We start from the raw sequence: 7,727 nt of genomic DNA on the forward strand, positions 1-7,727 counted from the left end.
AATGTTCATTTTAAGGTTGACAGTGTACTGTACAATTAGTTTCCACTTAACGTGTTCCACCCAACTCGTTATACCAGCTGCAGAGTATAAAATGTAGGGGAAATTGTTCCCTTAGGATTATTTTATATATAAAATAGCTGTTTTTGCTCATTGAAAACACAAACCATTGAAATGAGCGGACATCGGTATCTTATCTATTTTTCTATATTCTCAAATGCCTCCTTATCTTATCTCTTTGTCTATATTCAAAAGCTGATTCTTAGAGAGCAATTGAAAATTCATATTTTAGTACCTGTCTTTCCCACCCCCTACTGGGCTCCTGTTGATTCTTTTTACATAGCTTTTCTTTAGAAAAACATAATTTATGTAAGAACTTACCTGATAAATTCATTTCTTTCATATTAGCAAGAGTCCATGAGCTAGTGACGTATGGGATATACATTCCTACCAGGAGGGGCAAAGTTTCCCAAACCTCAAAATGCCTATAAATACACCCCTCACCACACCCACAATTCAGTTTAACGAATAGCCAAGAAGTGGGGTGATAAAAAAAGTGCGAAAGCATATAAAATAAGGAATTGGAATAATTGTGCTTTATACAAAAATCATAACCACCCCAAAAAAAGGGCGGGCCTCATGGACTCTTGCTAATATGAAAGAAAAGAATTTATCAGGTAAGTTCTTACATAAATTATGTTTTCTTTCATGTAATTAGCAAGAGTCCATGAGCTAGTGACGTATGGGATAATGATTACCCAAGATGTGGATCTTTCCACGCAAGAGTCACTAGAGAGGGAGGGATAAAATAAAGACAGCCAATTCCTGCTGAAAATAATCCACACCCAAAATAAAGTTTAATGAAAAACATAAGCAGAAGATTCAAACTGAAACCGCTGCCTGAAGTACTTTTCTACCAAAAAACTGCTTCAGAAGAAGAAAAATACATCAAAATGGTAGAATTTAGTAAAAGTATGCAAAGAGGACCAAGTTGCTGCTTTGCAAATCTGATCAATCGAAGCTTCATTCCTAAACGCCCAGGAAGTAGAAACTGACCTAGTAGAATGAGCTGTAATCCTTTGAGGCAGAGTCTTACCCGACTCAACATAGGCAAGATGAATTAAAGATTTCAACCAAGATGCCAAAGAAATGGCAGAAGCTTTCTGGCCTTTTCTAGAACCAGAAAAGATAACAAATAAACTAGAAGTCTTTCGGAAAGACTTAGTAGCTTCAACATAATATTTCAAAGCTCTAACAACATCCAAAGAATGCAATGATTTCTCCTTAGAATTCCTAGGATTAGGACATAATGAAGGAACCACAATTTCTCTACTAATGTTGTTAGAATTCACAACTTTAGGTAAAAATTCAAAAGAAGTTCGCAACACTGCCTTATCCTGATGAAAAATCAGAAAAGGAGACTCACAAGAAAGAGCAGATAATTCAGAAACTCTTCTGGCAGAAGAGATTGCCAAAAGGAACAAAACTTTCCAAGAAAGTAATTTAATGTCCAATGAATGCATAGGTTCAAACGGAGGAGCTTGAAGAGCCCCCAGAACCAAATTCAAACTCCAAGGATGAGAAATTGACTTAATGACAGGTTTTATACGAACCAAAGCTTGTACAAAACAATGAATATCAGGAAGATTAGCAATCTTTCTGTGAAAAAGAACAGAAAGAGCAGAGATTTGTCCTTTCAAAGAACTTGCGGATAAACCTTTATCTAAACCATCCTGAAGAAACTGTAAAATTCTCGGAATTCTAAAAGAATGCCAAGAAAAATGATGAGAAAGACACCAAGAAATATAAGTCTTCCAGACTCTATAATATATCTCTCTGGATACAGATTTACGAGCCTGTAACATAGTATTAATCACAGAGTCAGAGAAACCTCTTTGACCAAGAATCAAGCGTTCAATCTCCATACCTTTAAATTTAAGGATTTGAGATCCTGATGGAAAAAAGGACCTTGCGACAGAAGGTCTGGTCGTAGCGGAAGAGTCCACGGATGGCAAGAGGCCATCCGGACAAGATCCGCATACCAAAACCTGTGAGGCCATGCCGGAGCTACCAGCAGAACAAACGAGCATTCCTTCAGAATCTTGGAGATTACTCTTGGAAGAAGAACTAGAGGCGGAAAGATATAAGCAGGATGATACTTCCAAGGAAGTGATAATGCATCCACTGCTTCCGCCTGAGGATCCCGGGATCTGGACAGATACCTGGGAAGTTTCTTGTTTAGATGAGACGCCATCAGATCTATTTCTGGAAGCTCCCACATTTGAATAATCTGAAGAAATACCTCTGGGTGAAGAGACCATTCGCCCGGATGCAACATTTGGCGACTGAGATAATCCGCTTCCCAATTGTCTATACCTGGGATATGAACCGCAGAGATTAGACAGGAGCTGGATTCCGCCCAAACCAGAATTCGAGATACTTCTTTCATAGCCAGAGGACTGTGAGTCCCTCCTTGATGATTGATGTATGCCACAGTAGTGACATTGTCTGTCTGAAAACAAATGAACGATTCTCTCTTCAGAAGAGGCCAAGACTGAAGAGCTCTGAAAATTGCACAGAGTTCCAAAATATTGATCGTTAATCTCACCTCCTGAGATTCCCAAACTCCTTGTGCCGTCAGAGATCCCCACACAGCTCCCCAACCTGTGAGACTTGCATCTGTTGAAATTACAGTCCAGGTCGGAAGCACAAAAGAAGCCCCCTGAATTAAACGATGGTGATCTGTCCACCACGTTAGAGAGTGTCGTACAATCGGTTTTAAAGATATTAATTGAGATATCTTTGTGTAATCCTTGCACCATTGATTCAGCATACAGAGCTGAAGAGGTCGCATGTGAAAACGAGCAAAGGGGATCGCGTCCGATGCAGCAGTCATAAGACCTAGAATTTCCATGCATAAGGCTACCGAAGGGAATGATTGTGACTGAAGGTTTCGACAAGCTGAAATCAATTTTAGACGTCTCTTGTCTGTTAAAGACAGAGTCATGGACACTGAATCTATCTGGAAACCCAGAAAGGTTACCCTTGTCTGAGGAATCAATGAACTTTTTGGTGAATTGATCCTCCAACCATGATCTTGAAGAAACAACACAAGTCGATTCGTATGAGATTCTGCTAAATGTAAAGACTGAGCAAGTACCAAGATATCGTCCAAATAAGGAAATACCACAATACCCTGTTCTCTGATTACAGACAGAAGGGCACCGAGAACCTTTGTAAAAATTCTTGGAGCTGTAGCTAGGCCAAACGGCAGAGCCACAAACTGGTAATACTTGTCCAGAAAAGAGAATCTCAGGAATGAATAATGATCTGGATGAATCGGAATATGCAGATATGCATCCTGTAAATCTATTGTGGACATAAAATGCCCTTGCTGAACAAAAGGCAAGATAGTCCTTACAGTTACCATTTTGAACGTTGGTATCCTTACATAACGATTCAATATTTTTAGATCCAGAACTGGTCTGAAGGAATTCTCCTTCTTTGGTACAATGAAAAGATTTGAATAAAACCCCATCCCCTGTTCCAGAACTGGAACTGGCATAATTACTCCAGCCAACTCTAGATCTGAAACACAATTCAAAAATGCTTGAGCTTTCACTGGATTTACTGGGACACGGGAAAGAAAAAATCTCTTTGCAGGAGGTCTCATCTTGAAACCAATTCTGTACCCTTCTGAAACAATGTTCTGAATCCAAAGATTGTGAACAGAATTGATCCAAATTTCTTTGAAAAAACGTAACCTGCCCCCTACCAGCTGAGCTGGAATGAGGGCCGCACCTTCATGTGGACTTAGAAGCAGGCTTTGCCTTTCTAGAAGGCTTGGATTTATTCCAGACTGGAGATGGTTTCCAAACTGAAACTGCTCCTGAGGATGAAGGATCAGGCTTTTGTTCTTTGTTGAAACGAAAGGAACGAAAACGATTATTAACCCTGTTTTTACCCTTAGATTTTTTATCCTGTGGTAAAAAAGTTCCTTTCCCACCAGTAACAGTTGAGATAATAGAATCCAACTGAGAACCAAATAATTTGTTACCCTGGAAAGAAATGGAAAGTAGAGTTGATTTAGAAGCCATATCAGCATTCCAAGTTTTAAGCCATAAAGCTCTTCTAGCTAAAATAGCTAGAGACATAAACCTGACATCAACTCTGATAATATCAAAAATGGCATCACAGATAAAATTATTAGCATGCTGAAGAAGAATAATAATATTATGAGAATCATGATCTGTTACTTGTTGCGCTAAAGTCTCCAACCAAAAAGTTGAAGCTGCAGCAACATCAGCCAAAGAATATAGCAGGTCTAAGAAGATTACCTGAACACAGATAAGCTTTTCTTAGAAAGGATTCAATTTTCCTATCTAAAGGATCTTTAAACGAAGTACCATCTGACGTAGGAATAGTAGTACGTTTAGCAGGGTAGAAATAGCCCCATCGACTTTAGGGATTTTTTCCCAAAATTCTAATCTGTCAGACGGCACAGGATATAATTGCTTAAAACGTTTAGGAGGAGTAAATGAATTACCCAATTTATCCCATTCTCTGGAAATTACTTCAGAAATAGCATTAGGAACAGGAAAAACTTCTGGAATAACCACAGGAGATTTAAATACCTTATCTAAACGTTAGAATTAGTATCAAGAGGACCAGAATCCTCTATTTCTAAAGCAATTAGTACTTCTTTAAGTAAAGAACGAATAAATTCAATTTTAAATAAATATGAAGATTTATCAGCATCAATCTCTGAGACAGAATCCTCTGAACCATAAGAGTCATCAGAATCAGAATGATGATGTTCATTTAAAAATTCATCTGTAGAGAGAGAAGTTTTAAAAGATTTTTTATGTTTACTAGAAGGAGAAATAACAGACATAGCCTTCTTGATGGATTCAGAAACAAAATCTCTTATGTTATCAGGAACATTCTGCACCTTAGATGTTGAAGGAACTGCAACAGGCAATGGTACTTTACTAAAGGAAATATTATCTGCTTTAACAAGTTTGTCATGACAATTAATACAAACAACAGCCGGAGAAATAGCTACCAAAAGTTTACAGCAGATACACTTAGCTTTGGTAGTTCCAGCACTAGACAGCGATTTTCCTGAAGTATCTTCTGACTCAGATGCAACGTGAGACATCTTGCAATATGTAAGAGAAAAAACAACATATAAAGCAAAATTGATCAAATTCCTTAAATGACAGTTTCAGGAATAGGAAAAAAAGCCAATAAACAAGCTTCTAGTAACCAGAAGCAAAGAAAAAATGAGACTGAAATAATGTGGAGACAAAAGCGACGCCCATATTTTTTGGCGCCAAATAATACGCCCACATTATTTGGCGCCTAAATGCTTTTTGGCGCCAAAAATGACGCCACATCCGGAATGCCGACATTTTTGGCGCAAAAGGACGTCAAAAAATTACGCAACTTCCGGCGACACGTATGACGCCGGAAACAGAAAAGATTTTTTGCGCCAAAAAAGTCCGCGCCAAGAATGACGCAATAAAATGAAGCATTTTCAGCCCCTGCGAGCCTAACAGCCCACAGGGAAAAAAAGTCAAATTTTTAAGGTAAGAAAAAATGATTGATTTAAATGCATAATCCCAAATATGAAACTGACTGTCTGAAAATAAGGAATGTTGAACATTCTGAGTCAAGGCAAATAAATGTTTGAATACATATATTTAGAACTTTATAAATAAAGTGCCCAACCATAGCTTAGAGTGTCACAGAAAATAAGATTTACTTACCCCAGGACACTCATCTACATGTTTGTAGAAGCCAAACCAGTACTGAAACGAAAATCAGCAGAGGTAATGGTATATAAATAAGAGTATATCGTCGATCTGAAAAGGGAGGTAAGAGATGAATCTCTACGACCGATAACAAAGAACCTATGAAATAGACCCCGTAGAAGGAGATCACTGCATTCAAATAGGCAATACTCTCCTCACATCCCTCTGACATTCACTGCACGCTGAGAGGAAAACCGGGCTCCAACCTGCTGCGGAGCGCATATAAACGTAGAATCTAGCACAAACTTACTTCACCACCTCCATAGGAGGCAAAGTTTGTAAAACTGAATTGTGGGTGTGGTGAGGGGTGTATTTATAGGCATTTTGAGGTTTGGGAAACTTTGCCCCTCCTGGTAGGAATGTATATCCCATACGTCACTAGCTCATGGACTCTTGCTAATTACATGAAAGAAATATATATTTTAAGAATACGTGGGATACAACAGGTAAAATAAGCTATTTCAAAATCAAAGTAAATGAGCTACTTTAATACACTCCAGCAGGTAACATTGATCATTGGAAACATATTAAAAGTAAGATAATTTTACAGTGCAATATCCCTTTAAATGTATATTAAACAGAAGTAAAGGAGGTTTAATAACACATTGCAATTTACTTTCATTATTTATTTTGTCCTCTTTTCCCATCATTTAACTCAGAAAATTGTTGATTTTCTTAATTCCTTTGAGTTTCTATAAAGGAATGGGCACTGCCATGTTGCAACCTAGTTTTTCCCCGTATCTATATCTTCTGCTAAGAACAATTAGGGGTGGATATAAAATATACAATAAAAGAATCTGCAAGCAAGCCTGTGTGCAAACCCTATTAAATAATTACTTTAACAATCATACAGACCACACAGCCTCACCTGCATACTCTCTTTTATATGTCTCTAACTGTCCTCAGCAGAAGAGATAAGAGGCAAATCTAGGTTCCAAAAAGGCATCACCCATACTAAAGTTCTAAACCTTTATACTTATATCTTCAATATTTAAACAAATAATGTAATTTTAATCAAATACATCTTTTATTCTCAGGCTAATCTTTGCTTTGATTACATGATTGTATATAGCATTTGTTATGGTTTAATGTCACTTTATGTGTTATTACACTTCTGGCACCAGGATATGGTATACAGAGAACTGATCAGGGTTTACAGCAAACACAAGTGGGACAGCAGATTCACACAACACGCTGATGCTGCAGAACATCTACAAAAAGAGTTTGTAGAGTCAGCGGAACCTCAGAACCACAGTAAACAGTGAGATCATCTAAGGTCCTCCAGTACCAGGATAAAAACAACCCCAGAAAAACAAAGGGAGAAAAAGAGGGTTTTGGTGTAAAATCAGTGCAGGTTGTTTCATCTAAAATATTTGTATGTCTGTAAATAAATACTCAGGTTTATACCAAATCTCACAGAATATACATATATGTATTTGTGATTGGTTGGTGGCTGTCACATCATACAGGAGCAGGGGAAAAAAGAAAAACAAATCTACTACTTATTTACAGTTCAGACTAAATGCTATTGCATTGTCTTTTTATCATGTATTTGTTGTTTATGAAAATCTTCTGTATTTACTGGTCTTTTAAGGTAAATTCTCCCAATCTCTTTCTTAAACACATCAAAGGGACATAAACGTAAAATAATGTGATTCACAAAGAGCAATTTGAAGACACTTTTGTATAGACTTCAATTATCTAATTTACTGGTTTGTTGAAAAGCATTACTATTTAAGCTCAGGAGTAGCTATACATTACTGGGATCTAGGTGCTGATTGGTGGCTAAACACGTGTCTCTTGTCGATGGGTCGCCAGATGTGTTCAGTTGGCTTTCAGTAGTGCATTGCTTATTGAATACTTTGCAGAGGTTAACACATAATTATAGGCAAGCAGAAGAATAATAAAATGTTC

At 37.5% G+C, this 7,727-nt stretch overlaps 1 protein-coding gene across 2 annotated transcripts in view; it reads right to left on the reverse strand.

Annotated features, from left to right (window-relative positions):
- Positions 1 to 7,727, reverse strand: part of ARAP1 (ArfGAP with RhoGAP domain, ankyrin repeat and PH domain 1) — an 860,101-nt gene that overhangs the window by 179,512 nt on the left and 672,862 nt on the right. The window lies entirely within an intron of this gene.

The sequence above is a fragment of the Bombina bombina genome, chromosome 3, assembly GCF_027579735.1.
Source record: "Bombina bombina isolate aBomBom1 chromosome 3, aBomBom1.pri, whole genome shotgun sequence".
Lineage (NCBI taxonomy): Eukaryota > Metazoa > Chordata > Amphibia > Anura > Bombinatoridae > Bombina > Bombina bombina.